General features: G+C 41.7%; 1 protein-coding gene across 3 annotated transcripts in view; it reads left to right on the top strand.

Annotated features, from left to right (window-relative positions):
- dscamb (Down syndrome cell adhesion molecule b) overlaps positions 1-25,070 on the top strand; it is a 109,124-nt gene that overhangs the window by 19,380 nt on the left and 64,674 nt on the right. The gene's annotated exons all lie outside the window — the stretch shown is intronic.

Below are 25,070 nucleotides of genomic sequence, written 5' to 3'. Positions count from 1 at the left end.
GGATGCTTATCTCTTGATTGCTCCATGTACTGCCCGCTGGCTGACTTCGCTTCATACTGGGGCGTTCAGGGACCTGTAAGTGAGCACTTGATGTCATTTGACTGAGGGCAGAATCTGGGACGGTGTTTTGGTGGCATTTTAAATGTGTCTGCTCAAGCATGAAGATGTGTCTTCTGATCCATGCCAGCGACTTATTTACTGGAGGTTACTCGAGTTACTCGCTGCAAGCTGCCGGTTGAAAACATTGCCTAATGTCACGGAGAGCGGGCAAATATGCAGCATGCAGATATGATTACGTTCTGTAAATGTAATGAATCATGTAGACAAGACTCAGAGATGATGTTCATCTCAGCTGTACCTGGAAAAAAAGTGTCCATTATGAGGATGTAATGCTTTAACATTTAACTACTCGACATCTTTATAAAAAGCAAAGGTCTGTTGGCCTGAATTAAAAAGACAAGGACATATAGAGACGATCTCGTTATGTAAGATTTAAATTTAAAGTATGCATGTGTGTGTTTGTGCCATTCTTTTTTATTAAATACAATCATTGCCAATAATTACTTAAATCAGCTCTTATAAAAGTACAGTGACGTCTTCTCTCTTTTATTTTTCGTCTTTTTTTTTTTTTCACAGCAAGTCTGACTGCCCATAGAATATGCAGTGAAGTTTTAATGGATTATATTGTACGCTCAATGTTCTTTTGAGTTCTTTTCGCAAGTTTTCAAAAGAACAACGATATTGGATTGTCCATGTTGACTCCAATAAGTATTGCAGCAGGCGAGTGCTGTCAAAAGCATGAGCACACTGTCAAAATCACTGCTGCTCGGTAATGAATATTTGATGGTCGATTCCGATGCATGAGCGGATTCATCCCGCACTGTTATGGAGAGGGTATGTTTACTCTAGGAGCGAGGGTTAGAAGGCTGTGCACGCGAGTGTGATCGTGTCCGTGCGGGAGCGGGTAAAGCATGCGCGAGAGGCCAGGAGGACACCATCAGGGCTTGACAGTGGCAACCGGGTCCAGTTTGACCCAGCCTAGTTTTCCTGAATCCTTCTCCAGCCTCTCTTTTCTGTTTCGTTTTTTTTTTCCTTCAATTTTTCATGAAAGAAGACTTGGTCTCAGTGGATACAAAATAAAGGTATCCAACACCACACTGAATTATTAATCTCAGGTTTTTTTGTTGGGAACGGGAACATCAAGCACACTTCCCTCCCTTGCATTGTGCATCAGAATATGCGGAAGAGCAGCCCAGTCTCCTGATATTTTCATCAACACCACAGTGGTGTTGTTGAACGATTAATGTTGATTACTAATAGCTAAACAATGTGCATCCCCTGAAACATCCAAACCTATGAACACTAATGTTCGTAAGGTATAAATGTGTTTTTTAAGATGGCGTAGAGAGGATTCTGGTTTAAATTGTGGACGCTGAAATCTTTGAATATCCAGAGATTCACATTAGGGTCGAAAATAGATGCATAATTACAGACTAGGGCCTGTCTTAATTAATCAGCTGTGATTGAAAAGTTAATTACAATATGAATTACCTCTCAGAATGAGGACTGCTTAGTAGTCATTTGAAGCGGCCTGTTTTCAATGTGAATGAGCACGACGCAAGCTCACTGGGTCCTAATGTCACTAACATACCATTAACCCGTCATGAATTTTAAAATGGATCTCGCAGCACGAGCTTTCAAAAGCCCGGCTCTGATCGCCTCCTTGCTGCTTTTGATAAACAATTGACAGAGCTAACAGAGAGATGAAAGCGGCACACAAACAGATTTAAATAAAGTAGAGCGGGGGAGGAGTTGAGCCGTGTTGCTGCCAGGATTTTACATGGTGGACCTTTATTTCAATGCATGTGTGTATCGGTGTTGTCACATGCACCTTTGTGTGGCAGTGTGCACGCGTTACGTCTGCGTTGTGTTTTTTTTATGTGCTGCTCTGTGTTTCAAGAGGCCGTGTTGGTGAAAAGGGATGGAGCTGCAATGGTTTGTGTTTTTGTGTTTTTCCATTTACCTACCTTTTGTCTCTCATCATTCATGATACGAGGCAGCGTAATGAGCCGGGCGGCCTTGGTTGCGGAGATGAGCCTAAAAAAAAACAGTATTAGATACTAACTGAGCTGCCAACAACATGTTGTCACTGAAACCTTGCACTCTCATTTAAGATGCATGCAGTTATATGCTGTGCAATTTTAACATACATTCTGTGTCTAACAGTAATATTTCAGATGTTTGAGTCCTCCTCATGTGCAGTATTAGTTGCAATATATCGTCTTCGAGCCGTCGTAGATGATTTTCCTTTGTACCCATGTTACAATTGTGTGTACAACTCCCACACGGTGATGTCTCATTGACTTTTCGTACCTTCTACAGTCGTAGAAGCGTTCAACAGAATCTCTATGCAAGTGACGCTCTCAGAGCTTTTTATGCAAGTGTCAACATTTGCATCCATTCAAATCTTGTTCTGCAAATGTTGTTCTGATCTTGCAAATTTGGAAACCAGTAACAATTCAGGGGAAATTAATTATTGGACAATACCACATATTATATTTTGTGGCAATAGCAAAAGCTGGATGGTATTATGCCCATCATTTCGACACTTAAAAATAATTAAAAATAATGTTTTGAATAAATATTGTTTAAAACAGAGTACCATTGGGGTTTTCTTGTCAGTTTCCATGCTTATCTGATGGGCACCTTGACTCAAACATGTTTCTAACTTAATGTTAATTGTTTAATAAACACACTTTGGTTAAGCCTAGGTTAATAAAGAGCAAGGTTTAATTTTTTGAATTAAACATAATTTTCAAAAAACAAAATCACTCATTTAGCATTTAAAGTGTGAATGTTTTCTTTGACCTCTTTGATTGTAAACTGTATGTCTTTAGCTCAAATTATTTCATATGTTGTGTTCATTTCATCAAATTTTGAAGGCAAGATGGTAACCGTGCCAAATGCTAACTCTACCTGAAAGCAACACTGCTCCAACACCTTCATCCCGTCACTCATCCAGTGAGAAGCCTCACACAGCTTTAGATAGGGGAGTGCAGGCCGGACAGGTGGCCTGTACATTGCCCCTGGAGAGGACAGGAACAGGTAGAGGAAAGGTGAGGTATAACGGGGCGAAAAACAGAGAGAAGACAAGAGGAATGGAGGGAGAAATGTCTCCTCTAGTGTGTAGAGATATGGTTTCCTCCTGGAAACAAACAAGCAGGCCTTTCATCTTTTCAGGCCGGAGATTAAGCCAGAGATGGAGGGCGAGAAGCTTCATTCTGTATTAAGGGGCATGCTCACAGCGATGCGGGAGAGAAGACTCCATAAGCCATTCGCGACCCCCTTGAAAACGAGATTGTACATCTCAAGAGGTTTTATCCTAACAAATGAATCTGACCTTCCTACTTCCTCGATGTGCCTCTGTCTCGCTATTCCATCCACTTCATTGTATGTGGCTCGTTACCACTTTTATGTTTGACTAAAGAATGAGCATTATGGTGTATGCTGTCAGATGACATGCATTCGTTAATCATACCCTAATGGCTTAATAGCATTATGGGATTTTCGGGAATATTTTTGTGTCCGTGCTCTGATAATGAAAAAAGAAATATTCATTCAGGTAGTGCAGTTAGTGACAGTGTGGGCTCCACAACTCTGATAGCTTGATGGAGTGGCATCGGGGGAGGGGCTTAGGAAAAGAGGAATTGAGTAATGTCATTTTGGTGCATATAGAATATCTGTTTTGTAAAAATATATATCAGATGCTGACATATTATGCTCTATGTTCCCACCATTTGCTTTGTTTTCGTCTTTCGTTTCCTTGTGTTTACTCCCCTCTTCTTTTCTCCATCCTCCTCCGCTGGCCTTGACTGACGGTCTTCTCTCCTCTCTTCTCTTCTTATTGCATAACCTGCTTGGCACAGCGCCCCAGTCAATTTCCTCCTGCGTGGAAAATGCTGTTTTTTTTATTTGCTTTATGCAAATAAGTCCCTCCAATACACACGGCATCAGGAAAAAGAAATCTCAAGTTACATTTTTCAGTCACATTCATGTCGTCCACTTCCTATCTGTGTTTAGCTTTCAAGCGATGAAAGTGCCTCCGCACTCTCGCATTCTGCTCACTCCTCTCTCATGGGTTCTTGTGAGTGCTTATAGAGGCTAATTAAACAGTTTGCTTGCTAATAGAATCACAGTCTTAACCAGCCACCAGCTCAGGCTGTGGAATGTTAAGGATGTCTTCAAAGGGGCAACTGTAGGTGTTTGGTTTACAGGATCACTGCTCAGCAGGAATTTATCATGCCAGTGATGTGCCACCGCCTCCATTTTTCACCGAGATTGACAGTGAGGGCACCGAGAGGCAGGCGGAGACAGGGCTGTAAATTCAACACGCCCAAAGTCGGGCCAACCTTGAAAGGAGGGCACAGTGGAAGAAAATGAGCTTTGGAAGTAAGAAGATGCGAGGAAGTGGGAGGAGAGGGCAGATCAGAGGAGAGGAAGAGGGAGCTGGGGAAACAAGAGACTGAGAAGGAGGAGGTTTGAAAGGTAGAGGAGGAGAGTGGGCGAGGCTTTTTTCTTTTGTAAACAAGGGACTGCGTCACATTAGCCACATGATCTTTTTTCTCTGCCTTCTTTTCCTTCCCACTTTCATTTCTCTCTCACTTTTCCTTCGATAGACAATGGGTGATCCATGCATCGCAATTCATAGGAAGATCTAGATTTCACTACGCAGTATGCATGATGTGCTGCACATATGTGTCTGAGTTTTTTGTTTGTGCTTGCATTGATGTGTGTGGTTTTTTTTGCACACTACTCCACCCATCCTGCAGTGAAACCCTATGAAAACAACACAGCCTATCATTTTGCTCCCCCCTCCTCCTACACAGATCAGCAGTTAGTGAAATGCTGACCCTTGTCTTTCACTGCACCCCTTTTCCCAGTTCACTCACACACAGCTGCCTGAAAGCTAAGGGGATGGGGGCGCTTATTGTTTGTACAGTGTGTGTTGTGTGTGTGTGTGTGTGTAAAGGTGCTGTAATTGTGAATTTATTTTAATTGACTGTGTGTGCGTGCGTGTGTGTGCGTGCGTGTGTGTGCGTGCGTGTGTGTGTGTGTGTGTGTGGGTGTGGGTGACAGAGTGCAAAGTGTGATGCTGTCAAGTAGGAAGTGTTTGTTGGGCGGGCACTCTCCTGAAAGAAATAAGAAGGAAAAAAGAGTAAAGAAAAAAAATCAATAGTTGTGTGCATTAATCACGATGCTGCCACAGAGAATTATGGGAACATGAGCTGAAGGATGCATTTTGTGCATTTGCAACATATGAGTGCTGTGTGAAGGGGAGTTTGGGGAATTGGAGGAGGACAAGACAAGACCCTTTTAGTAAGAAGTGAGGTTAGAGCCGAGATAGTTGGGGGGTGTTTTCTTCATGTATTGTGTGTCTCTGGTGCCTTTTGTAGAATACTAAACCCACTGTCTTTTGTAAAGCTTGCTTTAGGATAGCGTTCATTCAGTGTTATTTTGAAAGCTTTGATGTTACAGCTTTTGAAAGAGCCGAGATTACATTTTTATTTTATAGCTTTCATAATGTGTAGTGGTTTCAGGATGTTTTGGCTCACATTTTAGTTATTTTTACATGAATATTTGGGTTTCACATCTTCTCTATATGCAATGAGATTTGCCATTTGAAAAGAAAGAAAGAAACTCTCTCCTTTGACTTTCTGTTTGAGCTGTTGCTGTTTGAAGTCTCCATCTTAGCTGCGGTGAAGGCTTGAGGACGTGATACATATTTGATAAGGATCAATAGAAGGTTACTGAGATGGAGGGAAATCGATCTTGGACCAGGCTTCCCAAAAGCGTCTTAAACCTAAGGTCATCTTTGGAGTGTCCTTCTGGCTCAGCTGCTGACGCACACACTTGTAATTTGTGACTGAAAAACAATGCACATTTTAATTCCTTGCTTTGAAATTGTCTTTTATACGACATTAGTAGAGCAATCTGGCGATTTAGAAATACCAGAAGGAGGGCTGTTCTCAGCTCTCAGATTAGTTTAATGCCTTATCTCAGCTTTATATACTATATTATGCCATCTACTGACATCCTAATCACTATGCACGAAAAATAAATAAAGCAAACTGTTTAGTGACGGGAGACTGAACAACAGACAACGTTCTGGCACAGTGGCTGTGATTCCCAGCTGATACTCCATACGGATAGACAAAATCAACAACTGTTGAAGCGGGCACTCTTCCATCAGTGTTTACTAATAAACAGCAGCAATATGGCAGCCATTAGGCTGTTTAGGCAGGGAATGATTAGGCTGGTGATGGCTGGGCGCATTGGGAGACTGAACATGCTCTCATCTTTAATAGGCAATTTGGCTTTCTGTGATGGGGATGCCCCTTTGTTTTCATCTTGGATTGAAGACGGAAGCTTGAATGAGCACTGGTTTGGTAGATTGTGCTATTATTGTAATCGGGTTTATAGTAATGTCCTGAATTTATTTTATTGTTTTGGCTTGTGCATAATTCATGCGTATAAAATCCACTTAAACAAAGTGTAGTATTATCAAAACTCCAAAATACGGTTCAACTTTATTGTGGATCTCAGACACTTTGTTATGCAATCGGCACGTTACAATTAGGGCGATGCATTTAAAGACAAATCACAGTAGTAGAAAGAGGTTAGTGTGAGGACTCGTTCACAGAAAAGTTAGAAATATGTGTATAGTTGAGAAAAGCTCAGTTAGTGGAACGGGTACATCGTGCCAGGCTTATGGATTACTGTAGAGCAACACTGTGTTGAAAATGGACTGGAGCCGGGCCAGAACTGGTCTGGCGCCAGGCCAAGACACAGATTAGTAATAAGCATGGTGTGAGCTAATTACAGCTGGAGCAAGCAATTAATTCCTGTTTATAAACTCTCCTGGATGTGGGCTCTTGGGTGACTGTGGGTGTTTAGGTGCAAAGTCCCTCTGCTCATGTATGTGACTGCGCGTGTCAGTGACAGGTGGCGTGATTCGTGGAGGAACCTTCCCATATGTTCCCAGCTGATGCGCTGGGGGGAAATGGAGACAAACTGGTGTGCTCAATCACATCCATAATACAACAGTGTCTGATCCCATCTTAAAAGTGACTGATTAGAGTAAAAAAGGCACTTAATAACTCAAATCAACCTGCTGACCTAATAGGGATTTTTCACTCCTTTTTTTCTCTCTCCCGTATTCCATCCAATCAAGGATTAATACACGGTCTTATTCCGCTCCCTGGGTGGTTAATCTGGAAAAATACAGTAAATCACATTGAGCCTCTTTCAACTTTCACACAGAGCCTTGGTGCCTGTGCCCCCCTGCTGGCCATCTGTAACGCTGATTAGACGCGATCATGGTTTTAAAGCATCTGCTGGAAACCAATCAGAGGAGGAGATCTAATTGAGTGCTTTTGTGTCAAAACACTAAATGGATCCATACTTTGTGCGTTGATCTCAAAACATGTTATCTTAAAGTGGGAAATCCACCAATTTGACATTGTGAAGTTCAGTTTACTCATCACAAAGAGTACTACACAGCCCGTGAAAACGGTAGTATAACGTATTCTGCAACTCTGTGAGCAGTTTTTCCAAAGTTTGGAATAAGAACCCTGATAATGTCACAATGGGGTTAATATTTCTCGTCTTTCAACCACTTGCAGTGCTTTGCACTACATGCCAACATTTGACCTATTTCCACACACTCATAAACTGATGGCAGGGGCTGCCATGCAAGGTGGCAACCGGCTCCTTAGGATCTAATTCTAATCTGGGCTAATTGTAAGTCGTCCCTTCATTTGTACTGTCTTGAATATTTTAAACTTTTTTGTCAACCAGAAAAGCTGAATATTTTTTTTGTACATATTTGGAGCTTATTGACCAAACTGTTCGTGGCTGCAACTACTGAAACTTGAATGGAAGTGTAGAATTAGTTTAATGTAAATCTTGGTTATCTCAGTAAATGAGCTTTGCAAATAGTAATTGGATTCTGAAATGAATATCATCATTACAGTCTTCATTCTAATACTGTTTTCATACATTGCCTCACAGTCATATACTTCTGTACTATTATTCCATCTGTTTCAAGATGAGCTGAGATTTTAAAGACTGCTCTTATTGGTGAAATTGTGCATGCAATCTAATTAAAAAATAATCCCTAACATCTTGAACATATGACGTATTCATGTATAAAACAGTAAGTAAATATTGAATTCCTGCTTGGTCTTACTGCATAATAGCAGATTCAGTTCTCCTGTGATCTCAACAAATGCTTCTTCAGGTTGACTCCTTCAGTAGCAAATGACCAGCTGACTTCACTGCAAGGTGACCCTCTATCTCTTTCTTGATGTATGAGGCATCAAGCATCATTATTTTTCTTCAAGGCTCGTTTTCGCTCCTCCTGCCTCTTCTTTTGCGTGAGCCTTGAGAACACACACACACACACACACACACACACACACACACACGGAGTGTACTTGCAGCCCGTCTTTGACCTCACCTTGCCATTGTACAGCCAGTGACTGAGATCCAAATAAGACCTAAACTCCCTGCAGGCTGCAGGCAGTCGGTTTCTGTTGTACCCTGGCTGTCTGTTAGGTGATCAAAGCTGTGTGCAAAGCAGCCAAGGCTACACGTCTGATACATTTCTGATTATGTTGTGTACTTATATGTCCCGCATCCTGTCTATGATTGGTTCCAAAATGTTCTCGTGTGTCATGCAGAAACACTGCGGGAGGGAATGATGTAAATCTCCTGCTACTCTCTGAGTGCGGCCCGTCAAACTGTCATTTTGCGGCAGTGACGTCACAGGGTGACAACCGCAAGCAAGAGTGGCCTTTTGACAGACGCAGCCTGCAATCTTCACATCAGCGTAGGAGTCGAGCCAGCCAATCAGAGCAGAGCGCCCATCGCTGCACACGCTTATCACCTGCGTACAGCTGCCGTTGCCCCTCCGAGGGAGCGAGTGAAGAGGAAAGGAAAGAAAGAGCAAAAATGAACGCCGCCGCCGCGCCTGAGACAGAGGGTGATTTGTGTCGAGTCGCGGCACACTGCGCGCTTGCATCTTTCTTTCGCACAATTTCCAGAGGTGTGCTTGTTTGAAGACGTGTTTTTCTGGTCACTATAATCCCCGCATGTCCTTTTGCGGGGGAATGAAAAGAAAAATCATTGTTTTGTCGTGATTAGTGCTGCATCAGCCCGGCAACAGTTAAAATGTGATTCAGAGTGGAAACGTGCTTCGTAGCCCTTGTGAAATGAGAAGGGAGCGGGCGAGAGGGAGAGATAAGCTCCGTCTGAATTGATTTTCCTGTTACTTTCGGCTATACTTGAGTTTCCATAGCAACGTGGTCAGGTTCCCTCGGCCTCCTAGGGCAAGTGTAATTGTTGTCTGTTTTTTTCCAGCCAAACTCCCCATTTCTCTCTCTTTCTCTCTCCTTTCCTTCCTCTGTCTATCTTCTCTCAACAATGGAAATGCGGTGTCGATGAGATTTTTCTGAGATAATATTGAGCACTTTCACCAAAGCAGTCGCAACGAAATGCACCACAGGCCCCTTTTTTTCTCTTTTCTTTGCTTTAAGGCTGGGCAATAAATCAATATTATATGGATATCGTCTTGTAAGACTAGATATCGACTGAGATTTTGGAGATCGTAATCGGTAATAATTGTTATAACTGGTTATAAGGGCATCATTACAATTGAGTGAGGTGTGTTTTGTATTGAGATTATAGTTGTATTAATTGCCTTTACCCCTTTGTCATTATATTCACATTACTGATGATTATTTATCAAAAATATTATTGTTCATCAATATGAAGTTTATGTATATTCAACCAATATGGCGAAAAATTATAGTTTGAAAACCCAAATTACATTTAAATATCTTATTTTACCCAACTAGCCGGCCTAAATACTATAATTTGACACAAGTGACAAATGTCACATTTGTGTATTTTAGCTCAACAAAATAGCTGAGTTTGTCTGTCCAAATAGGTTAACTTCACAGGAAAATGTATTTAATATAAAAATTCCATTTGTTTTGACGCTTGTGATTTATTACTGAGTCTCAGTGCAATGCAGCAGAGTTCAGTTTTGCTCATATGCAAAAACATTATTCTGTTGTTGCCCCCGGCTGATTATCACAGCACAATATCTGGTGAATCACATGAAACTGCCACACTCTCACATAATGCCACGCACATATCAGCTCAGCTTAAGATGAGCCTAAATTAGCAAAAGTAAAAAGTATAATGAGAAATTTAACTCATGTGTAAAATGTTCTAAGGCACCCGATAATTTTAGAAGTCACATACAGAGCACTGGAGATTAAGGTTAATGATATGGCAGAAATCCACTTTTAGTTCTAATAAAACTGATTTGCAGAAGTTTGGAGATAATCAATGAAAGCTGCTGTGTCACAACTTTTTCAGCGATTTTTGATGGTAAGCAAAAAATGTGCTCGTGGCTTAGACACAGACAGAAATAGAGGAGAAAGCTAGAATAATCCTAAATTGAGTTTGCTGCACACACTAATATGTCAAAAGGACCCTTTAAAAAAAAAATCTGAATTAGATATTACCAGCCCCCTCTCTGATTCCAATGATACACTGCTGTGCACATAACAAGGCATTCACAGCTGTTTGGAGCGTAATGGCTCAAAGAGGCCTTGCCTGCTCAGCAAGAAGAGATGGACTGCATCTTGGGTCTGCGATTAGGACTGCTGATCTAGAAACATTTACATTATGGCTTTCAGGTCATTACAGGAGAAAAATGGTCAAAAAGATCCTGGTGAGAGAGCCTAGATCAGCACTATGACCCTGAGTTATGTGCAGTATATTAGAAACAAAGTACTGAGGAAGACAGAAAAAGTTTGAGGAAAATCCTTTAAAACATGCATCGAATTGAAACTTGAATATTAAGTTAAAATACTTAATTTGTAGTGCGCATATGGCAACATGTGCTCTTTTGTGTATGTAACTGCATACAATCTGAGTGAAAAGTCTTTACCAAATTGTTGTACTGATACGCTGGCTGTCAGTTAGCTCCCTAAATGTAAAATGTAAATGTATTCTGTGCTGTATTTCAAGTAAGCTCCTGTATCTGTGAAAGCCTTGGACCTGTCCCAATCTGCTTTGTGTTTTCTTGCTCCAGATCAATGCTAATTAATACACATCTCCCTCAGGGACAGCGGGGAGGCCACGCAGAGAATCAGAAAACGCCATCGTAGGCTGGGCTTCATGGTCCACGCATGGGAAAGAAACCTTGAGAAATATTTGCATACGGGAAGTAGTTTAACCTCGCGTGCGTCAGTCGTAAACTGAGGCTCACTCACGGATGCTTGGTGGACGATCAGAGCTTGTGCAATGGCATACTGGCATGCTAATTGGTAATTTAGGTGGTGGTGCTTTAATGCAAATCCAGGCAGGATGAAAGTTAAGCCACCCGTTTTTTCATTTAGCAGCCATATTCCAGTAAAACATGCGACGCCTAAATGCAGACGTGAGGACATTTTTCCGCCCAATCACCTGATGATGCAGAATGGCTGGGCCCAGACGCAGACTTCAGTATACGTGTGTTTTGTTCTGTTTACTCTGCTGTTTCTCGTTCTCCTCTTTCTTCTCCAACTCCCTCTCACTGTTAAAACAAGTAAAAAAAAAAAAAAAGAAAGAAAAGAAAATGGGAGACATGTTTTTGTGTATGCCTGGCGGACAGATAGGCGCTGCATAACTAGCAGTTTCCTCTGAAGTAGGGGGAAATCTATTTGCTTGTAGAAGCTGCTTGCATAATCCTTTAGTTACACTTGCCAGCTGTGAGTAAAGATACGACGCTGTGGGATTTGGCATGAATATCATTGGGAGGACAAAGAAATGAAACTGATAAGTGTTTGTGCACAGGGTCCTTTGCATAATCCAGGATAACCCATAATCTGAGTTCTTTAAAATCATGCCCGAATGGATGTAGTGAGAAACCATTAATGAGAACATGCTCTTGGGAAAATGGTTTGTCCAAAAATAAGCATTTGTGCTCCACTGAAATCAGAGATCAGGCTTGATTTAGATTTTATGCTTGTTTTTTACCATCAAATTTTCAAACAGAGATGTGCTGCTGAATGACGGAGAGGGAATTTATTTTCAAAGAAAAGCCTTTACAGAGAAATGCACTATAGGTTCTCTCATGGCCATACTTTATGTGCCACATTTCCATATATACAGTACAGTCTGGCCTTGTTTTGGTTAACACCCGTATGAAAGGATTGTATTCTTACTGAAACTTCATCTCTCTCTCTCTCTCTCTCTCTCTCTCTCTCTCTCTCTCTCTCTCTCTCTTTCTCTCTCTCTCTCTCTCTCTCTCTCTCTCTCTCTCTCTCTCTTTCTGCCTGCATACACTTCCTTCCCTCTCTCTCAGTCAACAGTATGCCCAGCAAAAAAGAAAACACACATCACTCAGCAGCTTTCAATACATCTGTCCTTTCTCTCCTCACCTCTCAGTGTGTTTGATTGTTCAGCCTCCTCTGCCCCGGCGCCATCGTTTTATACCTCTCTCAATGTGTTATCGGATGGCAATAGACAGCTGCTGAAAGCTAGCATGAAATATCAGCATGCTGAGAGGTGTGTGGACTCCACAGTACATTGCATGATACACAGAGCTCTCGTGTCCACGGGTCAAAAATAATGTAAGAAAGAAAATATGAAGTGTCCTCATTTGATGTATGGCACCATAATTTAGATTCACTACATTCCTCACAGCTCAATTCAACATTGAATAGGCAACATCACAATAACTGGACTTAAGGGAGATTTATTCTGTGAATAGAAAATTATACTTTTACCGAAATTGGAAAGATCTTTCAGAATTATTATGTTCATAATGAATTAATTCAAAGTTGTGAATTTTATATTTCTGTCAAAACAATAGAAAAAACAGACAAAAGAACCAACGCATTAGTTTCCCTTTCTGTACTTTCTGACCTCATCACCCTGTCTATAGATCCTGAATATATGGTGACATTTTCAAAAAGCCTCAGTAATTTTATAAATAGCTGGGCACTTTAGATTTTGTGTGCATTCATACTTTATATATATTTTTTGAGAGGAACTATTTTCAGCTGTGGAATAATTTGCGTTTGTTGCATACAGTGTATATGTAAATGTATAATCGAGACAAAATTCACAACAGCGCTTGTATTCAGTGTCATAAAGGAATGTGATTTAAATAGTTTTTGAACAACAGTGGAGCTTTATGGCACAGAGGAATGAGACACATCAGGCTTTGGCTCCACAAATAATACATAGCAAGATCCACTCATTTTTGGTTTTGGTGTTTTGATGGGATTTGTTGACAATAAGAAATCGCCAGTATTGACAGTCTTTTCATTTTAGTCAAACATTGTTACTGGGAAATGTGCTCAGCCAGTTAGTCTAACAGTTGTTACGACTATAACCACAACGAAAAGTCCACTTAATTAGAGTGCGTCCATAATCAAAGCTCTCAGGTCTTGATGTTTTCATTCTCAGCGAGGATCCACCCAAGCGGGCGGCCTTAGTTTTCTTGCATTTTGTGACATAGCTTCCATCTTTGTCTTCGGCCTGTGTTCACAGCCTGTCTCTCTTGCTCCCAAATAGCATTAAAATTTAATTATCCAGCAGAAACAATAGAAATGTAAAAAAAAAAAAAGGGGATAAGTCTCCACATCCAAGAGGGGCTGAAATATTGATGCAGTTGTGAGGTAAATGGCTCCAAATCTGAGCAGGAGGGTGAAAATGGGAGCAATGAGGAGAGTGAGCAAGGCGGAGAGGGGAAGACATCACTTGTAAAGCTGGGCTCTGAGGGGCTTGGGCGCATAATCAATGAAGTGAAGTGTGTGTTGTATCTGTGGCGTCGAGTCGGCCTCACAGAAGCCAATCCTATTTTTACAGGGAAGACAGGTCTGTTGCTATGCTCTTTGAGAAGGTCTCCTGCAGCTCGAAAAAAGACAGGGATCAGGTGTCGCATCACACCTCCAGAGTGGACAGAAGAAATGAGGGGAGCCGCTCCTGCGAGGTGCCACATTCAATTGATTATTGATGATTTGATCCATTATACACTCAAAGAAACACGTTGACACCAGTAGAAATAGTCTCTGTATTTATTCATTTCTTTTTAGCCAGAGGTGTGAATGCAGTCAGACTGCTGCTGTCTGGAAAAAAACAGAGGTGCACATGAGGAGTTATTTTTAACTATTTATTAACTATTTCATTATTTACAACATCATTATTTACTTCCAAAATTCCAATCCAAAACAAGTAACATTTTCAATCCCCCATTTTAGTTTGAGTGAAATCATTTGATCATAAAAGCTAAACGCCAGACCATTAGTGCGTCGGGTCCTCGTAAGCTTTGTCCCAAAGACAAGATAACTGTCTGTGTTATTTAGTGGTAAACATGCGGATAAATTCATGCTTACAGGAACAACGTTACTGTACAGACAAGATTATCGTTCCCAAACAAGTCAATCAGATTGTCTCCGGGCCGTGTTTTTTTCCACGTCGTCTTGTCCAGATGTCGTCTATTAGACGTCAGATTAGGAAGAGTGGTGTTGGATTAGCCAATACCGAGCCAGAATCATCTGAGATTAGATTATAGTACATGGACATCTGGGTCGCTGCAATGGCTCTGCTCAAGCAAAATAACATTAAGTCAGTGTTGCACAGTTAGACAGTACACAGACTGTAATCAGCAGCCGGGCAGAAGGAGGATGACAGCATTAGGACATAGAGATGGATGAGAGATCCTTCGGTTTTACAACTTCACAATTATAGTATGGCGACAGACTGCACAACAACAGCAGTGGTGCTCCAAACTGTCCGTATAAAGTCAAAATTACAAGGCAAAATAGGAGGTGTGTGTCTGTGTGTCATCTGATCGCACAAAGCCTAGAAACTCTGAGCGTGTGCGTGCAAAGAAGGTGATCAGGCCTCCAGAGCAGACAGCCCTGTCTGCTAATAATAATGGTTATTTTCTCCTCTCTCTCTCTCTCTCTCTCTCTCTCTCTCTCTCTCTCTCTCTCTCTCTCTCTCTCTCTCTCTCTCTCTCCTTCTCTCTCTCTGCTCAGCGTTTGTGCCCAGGCCTCCTGGCAGATAGATGTGCAGAGATTACACCTTCTAATTGTTGCTAGCGTCTGTGGGCCGGCGTAGTTCTGTGTAGTTTAGTGCTGTGTGGACTGGTTTTTATGTAGTGAGGATTTACAGTAATGATGAGAATAACTGTAGAAGAGTGTGTTTTCAGTATTGCAGTAAATATACTGAATCATGTGGTCAGGAGAGGCCAAACAGAATTAATGCATTGTTCCCATCAATCATTTCTTTCCAACCAAATCTACTCCCATATGGAGAAGCGTGGAAGTCCATACTACGTATCTACCGCTAGAATAATTTAATTACATTTAAAGAAAAGGTGCAGGATCTTCCAGCATATCACTTTTCAATGCGTTTAAATCAGTGAATACAAGGCTGACTATACAGTACAATACAATACAATAGAATTATAGAGCGCTTGAGTTTCTGAACCGATACCACAACAATATCTTTTTACAATACTTTACTTTGAAAATGTTTTTCATCTAAACCTTTTTTTTAAATTTATCATTTTTTTTAAAGAAAAAAGTTCTATACAATACTGAATGAACACAAACACCTGTACCGGAACTTAAATTCACATCAGTACAGTCTCAAAGTATGATTTAAATCCAGGAACAGGTCAACAGGATTATGAATCTGACTGGAGATTCAACGCCAACTTTTAGTACTCAGCAGTTTTTAATATCCGGTGCTCCCAAACACATTTATGGTATATTAACACCAACGTGTCGGCCAAGAAGTTGTCACGTTGCGTGTTCTGCCTCTGTATATTTTTCAATGCTTCAGCGGTAGTATACTCTGCATATGAATGAATCAGGCTGAACAAATACCTGACAACCCATATGATGAATGATAAAGTTGTTAATGTGTGACATTATTGAAGGTGACAGTGAGCGTTGGTCTCTGGATGATGATGCAGTGGGCCTTGCTACGTGAAAGCATCTCTCTCTCTCTCTCTCTCTCTCTCTCTTTCTCTCTCTCTCTCTCTCTCTCTCTCTCTCTCTCTCTCTCTCTCTCTCTCTCTCTATCTGTCTCTCTCTTTCTCTCTCTCTCAGCCATTTGCATCACCGGCTTTTCTGCCGAGAAGCGAAAGAAAGGGGATCTGAAAATGAAATATGACGTGTCATTTTTTTTGTATTTGCTGCACATTTTGCAAAGGGACCCGTGATACCCGTCTGCAGGAAACTGACGCCTGCGCGCTCACATATGTGTGTCTCTGCTGTGCCTATGACATTCGTGCATATGTGTGTGACAATCCGCCTCTCCCTGTGAAAGTGTGTGATTCTAGTTGCATTTGTCACTCTTTTTTCCTGAGGTCGGTGTGTGTCATGTCTGATTAAAGTTAACCCCTGTGAGGTGGCTGGTGCACCCCTCCTCTGTATCCCCCCTCCCTCTATCTCTCCTTTGCCTCTCCAGCCACTCCTCCACCCTTCTATCACTCCATCCCAGTTCTCCTTCCTCCTGGCACTCTGACAGCACAGGAGAATATGCTCCCTCAAGGTCCCCCCCCCCCTCTCCCTTCCCTTTCTGGCTCCCGCGGGTGGCGTTTCCTTGGAAACAGTGTCAGAGTTGACTGGGTGGGTGCAGATAGATGGCTGCCCTTTATCAGACGACACCACTGGACCATTAAAAGCAACCACACTGGACCTGTGAGAACACTCGCACCCCTCTGTTCTCACCCCAAATGGATCGTTCCACCTGACACGCGTGAATATTAGCTCAACCCAGGCTGAGTGTGTGTCTTTTTTGTTGTTTGTATATTGAATATGTCTGTTTATTACTGCCGATGTGCAGTGTGTGTGTGTGTGTGTGTGAGTGAGTGATGATCGTCAATATCTCTTATTGAATTGGGCATATTTAATTCAAGATTCTGTGCAAGTGTCTGCCTTCCTCTCTGTCCCTTGGAGTGAAACAAAATGGAGACTGGTCTTTTCCCTGCTTTGTCTTCCTCTTAAAATGATGTAGCAAAGGAACCACGGTTAGCTCCTGTGAGAGTGAACTTGACCGAAATACGACCGTATTACACTTCCAGATGTACGACGACAGTAATTGTCTTGAATTATTTAAATGCAAACAGCTGCAGTTGGTGTTGAGGCCACATAACGTCAGGAAGCAACATGACCAAACCAAAACTGATACACACTTTCTTAATTTAAGTAGGAGCTGTTACAAACACCTCGTTGTTGAACGTGCCTATAATTGCTGGCAATATTAAAGCAATTTACCATACAGCAGCTATTGAAAAATACATATTGTATGAGCTTTATTTGAGTGTGAACACAATGTTGTTGCATGATTTAACAGTCTAAACACGAAATACATTCAGACATTGAACATAAGTGAACAGATAGTCCTGGAGTGTGACTATTCATTTGTACTTTTTGAAGCTGGAGTTATAATTCCTTCTTTTTTTGTGTGGATCAGATGCATCATTAGTGGAAAACACAGTGTTTTACTATTTTCTTTGTCAACTTCACAAGCTTTCCAGCTGTAAACTATAATGAGCCTCATGTTTGTCAAAACTGTGTGATGGCTTGTCAGTAAACACTAGAAAAATAACAAAATTAGATCAAAACCTTCTCGATGTTTCCCTGCATGTGCTTGTTCTCTTCCTTTTAACCTGTTCTTTTTTTATTACAGTCTTATTTAGCACAATATGTTTCATCATTTCCTTCAGTATAAGATCCAGTGTTGTGTACAGTGTTGTTGTGGCTGATTTTAAAGAATATTCACAGTGGTTTTACCCTCTGCTTCCTGCAGTGAGGCAAAGGCACATTAGTGGAAAATGTCTCTCTAGCAAAGAGGAGTCAGACTACCTTTCAAAGAAGACAGAGTCGCAGTTTTGAACATTTAACAACTGTAAAAAAAAAAAAATCACAATGAAAATATTATTGCAAAATGATATTATTAACACAACAAGCAACATTCAAATCATTAAAAAATGTACTGTGCTTACGAATATATGGGGTTGACCTCATAACAAATGTTTTAGTCTTGCTAATCATGAGTCTATATTTTAATATATTTGTTGCCATTTTTGATGCACAATATGTGTCAAAAGACTTAAAAAGCGCAATTGTGTATTTATTATGTATATTTGTTCATATTCACCTGCAACTGTCTTAAATATCAATGCATTGTAGCATGATGTGTCAGCAGCACCCCCCCCCCCCCAACACACACACACACACACACACACACACACACACACACACACACACACACACACACACACACACACACACACACACAGTATTATGTATTTAAAGTAATTACCTCAGGCCTGATCAAGACTGAGTTTAGTAGCATGTGATAATCCATGAAGGCAGCATATGGGAGGAGGGGAATTAGAAGTCCAGAAGAAAATAAAGAAATTAAAGTGTCCTGGTTGCTGTCTGCAAGTCTGCAGGAGGGAGCATTAGGCCCCTCCATGACATCCACACAATGGTCGGTTGCTGGGAGTTGTGTGTGAGTGTGTGTGTGTGTGTGTGTGTGTGTGTGTGTGTGTGTGTGTGTGTGTGTGCATGTGTGCATGTGTGCATGTGTGCGTGCGTGACAGGTTCTCTGTGTACACGTCTGAATGATCATGTGTGTGTTAACCACAATGAGGATGTAGGTAAAGGAGGCTGTTGCATGCCACGTATCAGACAGATGGTGTAATTAATGACATCACTGGAAACAGAGCGTGTGGCCTTATGCTGTAAAAAGGGTCATCATAATATCATCAGAGGAAACCTCAGCTGCTTGATAACAAGAGGATGAAAATAAATCATCTCCATATTGTCAGAATCACATACTAATTTGGATAACCTCCCCCGCAGAGACTTTGTAAATTGATTGAACTGCCACAGAGCCTGTACTTTCGACAAATTCTCATCCAATTTCACCTCCTGTTTTTTTGGCACCAGGGTATCTTTTCTTGGTTGATTTGCATCAATAAACCTCAGTAAGCAAGGCATTGTAATGCCTAATTGGGCGGTAATGAGCTGTCGCATTATGCAGAGTGCTGAGGTTCAAGCTTATTAGTTGCTTGGTTGCCCATAACATTTTCCTGTCTTCCCTCCGCTACTTCAGTGTTGCACAATTGTCAATGCAATCTCCCTTTCTCTCTTGCCTCCTTTACTCCCTCTATCCTTCGTCCCTATTCTTCTCAGCCATTTTTCTCAATCTCCCCCCTCCACCCCCCTCTCCGCAGATCTAAAAATAGTCTCCTATTATCCAGGAGGCCGGGGCCATGTACAGTGAGGCAGCAATCAGCATGGCCGCCATGCACGTCAAGATTCACAATAGCTGTCATTCTGCTAACGCCAGCTAATATAATTTTCTCTACATTACTCAGATCCCCGCTGGACTGAACGGAGGGTTATAGTCCAGGCTAATCTGAATTAATGGCCATCTGTTTCTTTTTTTTCCTTTTTAGAAGTTCATACAATTGAGGTCCAATAGTTTAGCAGAAAATCGAAAATACCTCACAAATTCAGCATGTTTGCTGCCTCTCTCCTTCAGATGGCTGTTTTCAGTGCCTGTCACTTTAAATGCAGATGTACCGCTGCCTCCTGTCCAGCGGCGTGTGCAGCGGTAAGGGATCTGGCTACAGTGGACTCTGCAGTAAGACTGTATGTTTAGGGTCTAAATGCAGTCCTGCGCATGGTGAGGTTTAGCTAGTTAAAACTACTTGTTAATCTCAATGACCGAGAGGTCTCCTTGAAGAATTATGCATATACCTATAAAGCGACATCACCTCCACTGGATAACTAGACTTTGGACAAGCAGGCATTCAGCATTGAAACAGAACTGCCCTAAAAACGCCCCGAAGAGAGGGGGCGGCTCAATGCGAAGCGCAGCCCCTTGTGTCATAAGAATGGGCTCCAAATCCATGCATTGTTGTGTCACATGCCTTCTGATGCAGAAAACCCAAAGAAGCAAGGCAGAGATATTCTCCTTTTACATTTCCAGGGTTGGTGGGCATATCAGCGACCCACATTTATGTGCACAAGAAATACAAGAGTTCTCACTATGTAGATCTCCCTACCTACTATTTAGAAGCATAAGGACATTGTTTTTACTCTACCTCCATTTAGGATGCAGGTTTAAACACAACTCTGTACTAATGCCTCTAAATCAGATAATATTGACAGATGTGTGAATCAGCTGGATGAAGAGCAGGGTGCTCGTTAGTCAACCATTTCCTCACCCAGAAGACACCAGGCGACAAATTGGACATTTCTCTTAAGGGGCCATTCCTGGTGCCTCTTGGGGCCTGCAATTAGCAATGTAAGAAGGAGGGTGTTTGTTTGTGAGGTTGTCAGTGGAAAGTGGAGGGGTAGTGGGATTTATTGCATTTCAATCTGAACGCAATAAGGAAAAGAAATGTTCCCTGAGGCAGCTGTTGACGTTGCGTTCAGAACCTCTCTGTGCTGAGCTCCTGCTCAGTATTGTTATAATGTATTTATATAACGCTGCTAAACGACGAGACCTGTTCCACATTCATCTACATAAAACAGTACTGTATTGCCTAAGGGTGGAAATAGACACACACACACGCACAGATGAGATCGTTAAGCAAAGCCCTCCCATTGCTACCCCCAACCCCTCAGCACACACTGCAGTCACTGTTGGTTCCCCTGCTCACTTGTCATTCGTGATTGCCAAAAAGCAAGGCACCATATGCCACTCTGTTTGTAAGTGCGACCACCCCCTGTGTCATCTTAAATACACACACACACACACACATGCAAAGGAACACTGACACATACACCTACATTTAATGAACACCCATATGCACAAACACACAGACACAATTTTCCCCGTCGCAGTCAAAGACAACGACAAAGTGCAATTCCTCTCAGCAAACGACTCTCAGATGATGAAAGTGAACGTTTTCTGCCTCTGATTTTTGATGTGCAGCGTGGATGTGATCAGAGAGGCCTCACATTGCCTCTCGCTTTCTTTTTTTCTTTTTCTTTCTTGGCATTATGCAGTCTGTCTCTCTCTCTCCCCCCCTCTCCCTCCCACTCCCCCTTCCTCCCCCTTCTGCAACGGGAAACACTCACACTAGACAAGAGCAAACAGTTTCCAGCTGCTTGCTAATTCTTGATCTGTTAGTCTAGCTAGCAGGTGTTTTCCAGGGAAATAGTAGCTTTTACCTTCGGTATTAATGGAAGGTCAACCCTCCTTCCTATTACTATAAGTGTTTTTTTTTTTAACTAATATTGCTGGCCTTTCAGCTTTATTTCCAGTTGAAAGTTTGATTTTAAATCTGTTCATGTGTCATCACATTCTAAAACCGGTTCTGAAGAAACGTCTGGTTGTGTGAGATTGTCCTTCATGAACTGCTGGTTCATCATTATCGTGCTGACTGACAGCAGTCAGTGATTACCATATTGACTCTAATTGACTGTCTGGCTGGCCATCTAAATGACCGACTTAAGTGGAGACTTACCGACTGGCTGGCTGGCTGGATTACTAACTAACACAGCCACATGGCTGGTTCACTGGCTCACTAATTAACTGACTGACCCACTAAAATCCAGACTCTCTGCTGACTGACTGATTGACTTGCTGTCGGCAGACTGACCAACTGACGGTGGCTCTGACTCGTCTGTCACAGGACACGTTTTCAATACAGTGGAAAGGAAAACCCTGCTTCTGATATCGGCCTGACGGCTGCCTGACTGACAGGCACATTTCCATTTTTTCCCATTAGCTCTGATATGAAAAGAAATGGGATGAAATGGAGAGATATGAAAAGAGTCTGGAAAGAAATAGACTCGTGGTGGCTGTGTGTGTGTGTGTATGTGTGTGTGTTTATTTAAATAGAGGAGACCAACCATCCAGTATGTTTCATCCTTATTGACTAAGTTCTATCTACCTTGTTGCATTTGTCTATAATGTGCAATCAGTGTAGAAAGGATTCAAAACAAGTTGCTGATATTGAGCTGCTGCGTGACTTGCACATAAAATTTCTTCCTCACATCTAGGCTTCGGATCCCCCCGCCCCCCGCATCCTCGTCTCTCCTTTATCTACATCTGTCCCTCGTGACTGGAATGGATGAAATCAAAGAGCAATAACAGCTTTAACCTGGAGTCATGAGGCAAAGGCAGACTAGACGGCCTAACTCATCTCATGTAGCTGCTTGTTAGCAACTGTGTCGCTTAACGTTAAATGTACACGTTAAAGCTTGAAAATTCGCGAGACAAGTATCTCGTTATGTATTTATATCCTATGCTTGCATTAAGCACAGAACTTTTTTCAACAAGTGGCCTGTAATTGAAAATAAAATGGTGGTAAGAATGAGATGGATATATAGTAGTATAGTAGGTTTAATATGGAGGATGATGATTTATGATGATTTATGTTCCATTTATGTTTTTCTGTCCTTGTCTAATTGTTCGTATAGTTGGTTGTTATTCTGTTGTGTATTTAAATTCTTTGAATTTTACTTATTTTTTGTTGTTTTTTGTTGCCCAGTAATGTGAGTTAATGTGTAACTTTTAAAAAACTTAAAATAAAATGATTGAAAGAAAGAAACAACTTACTTTCAGCCACCTATTTACAAACTACACAAAAAAAAACATTGACTTTGAGATAAGGGAACTGGAAGTGCAACAATGTTAATTAATTTCCGTATTTTATGACTATTGTCCTGCAGCACTCTATCAGGCATTGCTATTTAAAGAAAGATAGATAGAGTCTGAGCTGGAGGGAATTCTGGGGAACCGGATTTCTTCTGATTTTGCTGGAATCAGACCCGGTGGCACCGATGACGAGCATTAAAGATAACTAAATATAAAGAGCCAGTCTCTTCTCGCAGATGGTCTTGTTTATTTATGAAGGTCAGAAGGAGGCATTAGTTTTAAATTGAGTCCAGTTCAAGTTTTCAATTAGTCTGACCTGTCTTTAGAAAGCAGAAAACCATCCCATTGCTTGATGAACTACTTGTGTATGTGAATGTACAGTTTGTGTTTGGACATATGCCTGTGTAAGTGTGTAAGTGTGTATGTGTGTGTGTGTGTGTGTGTGTGTGTGTGTGTGTGTGTGTGTGTGTGTGTGTGTGTGTGTTTGTAGTGACTAATATACCACGGCAATGAAAGCCATCTGTGACAGCTGCTGCATAATCAGATTACTACTGGTTCAATTTGAGCGTGTGTGTGTGTGTGTGAGTGTGTGTGTGAGCGTGAGAGAGTGTTAATGTCTGGTCATTTGGATTGGACTCAGCTATGTTACTATTGATGAACCTGTCAGCATATTCATTCAGTCTGATCCTGTTACCACCTCTGTGCTTTAGATAGTCCAAAGGCTGTGTATGTGTGTGTGCGTGTGTGTGTGTTATACATGTATGCATACGCTACATGTTTGTAGGTGTAGGTTGGTTCACAGAAGGTATTTGAGCCAGAACAGAGAGCTTAAAAGTAAGCGTAGCGTGTCAGTGTGTCACACAAGCTGTGCTTTTACATATTCTGCTCCATTTAATGCAGGCACACTGGCCTTCTCATCTTTCCCTTTCATCTTTCATTTTCAACGTTCCTCCTCTCACTCTCCGACTCTTGTTGAATTCACTGAAGCTAATTAATGTTGAAAAGGACATTTTTTTATTATCAAAGTCCTCTAAATGGTTTTTGGCTTTCCCTTGGGGCTATCATATCTCATCTTATCTTATCTTCTCATTTTTCTTTCTTTTCTTTCAGAAGCATGTATTTGTTATTGCTGATATCACTTTGCATGACTTACTGTATATTCACATATCATTAAATTCTTGTCCAGGTACCAATCACATAGCAGAAGATTTATTTTCCACACAAAGCTAACATACATGCATTGATGGTTGATCTTTCTCTGTACAACAGAAGGTCACATCAACAGTGCATTGTGAGTGTTCGGGGCCCAGAGCCTTTCAACCGAGTACCTCAGGACTGTTGCGGGGCATCATAGATTTAGTGCCAGCTACCTTCCAGCTGCCATATTCGACCTGGAATACGCCCTGCTGTTGGAAACGGAAGTTGAACCACTGACCTCAGTCAAATTATATTTCTAGGCCAGCTGGTTGCCCCCTGTGTGTGTTTTACCCATGTGTGTGTCTCCAGTGTGGTTATTGTGTCCACCACAAGGGTATTTTGTCACCTCCCAGCTGGTCTTATCAGAGTCTTGCAGAGCTGCGTGCGTTGGAAAGGTCATCCACACCACAGGAGGCAGCATCCACACTACAGACTCCCCACAGGGCTGTTTACTCTGTCACATCGACTCCTTACAGGCCTCTAAAGATGGCGTCAACCCAGTTTCCTGTGTGTGTTTTCACTATCAAAGAGACTCAGTTTAGGTCAGAGGTCGACGTCGCATTGTCAAGGCTGCGGTGACATTTTCTCCTTTTTATTTCAACCCGCGAGCGAAAAGCAGAGACAGAGAGCGAGTAAGATAGACAGAGGAAGGATTGCACAGAATGTCCTCAACTTCCTCATTATCTCCTTGGCTGCTTATGCCCTCATGTAGAGCTGGCTCCCTCTGCTTCATTACTGTAAGGAGACTATCTTAAGGGAGGAATGGCAGGCTTCCAGTTGGCTCTATGAACCTGTCAATCACTCCGGTCTAATCTTAGCTCTGCCCCTCAGTGCTGCCTATCATTTCCTGGCACTGTGGAGCGGTGAGCAGATTTTGTGTGCCTAATTCCCCTGAAATAGATAAGGACTTTAATGGATGGCCTACTCAATTATGCAATGATGTTTTGTTGTCTTCTATCTTGTTTTTTGCAGTGGTGCACCATTCTGCGTCATTTTGGTCCGCCCTGTTGCGTCTTTACATTTTGTTTTGGCTCTTCTCTTCTCTCCTCCTCTGCAAACATACATCAACTCAACTGCTTCACTGTGTTTTTTAGACAAAATAAGTGATAATCACTACTGAGTTGAAGCCGAATTCCAAGACATTATTGTGCATTGAAACACTG

The sequence above is a fragment of the Clinocottus analis genome, unplaced genomic scaffold, assembly GCF_023055335.1.
Source record: "Clinocottus analis isolate CAN_PGR_092001 unplaced genomic scaffold, fCliAna1.0.p SCAF_2, whole genome shotgun sequence".
Classification (NCBI taxonomy): Eukaryota; Metazoa; Chordata; class Actinopteri; order Perciformes; family Cottidae; genus Clinocottus; species Clinocottus analis.
This window is presented reverse-complemented; position numbering and strand designations above follow the sequence as displayed.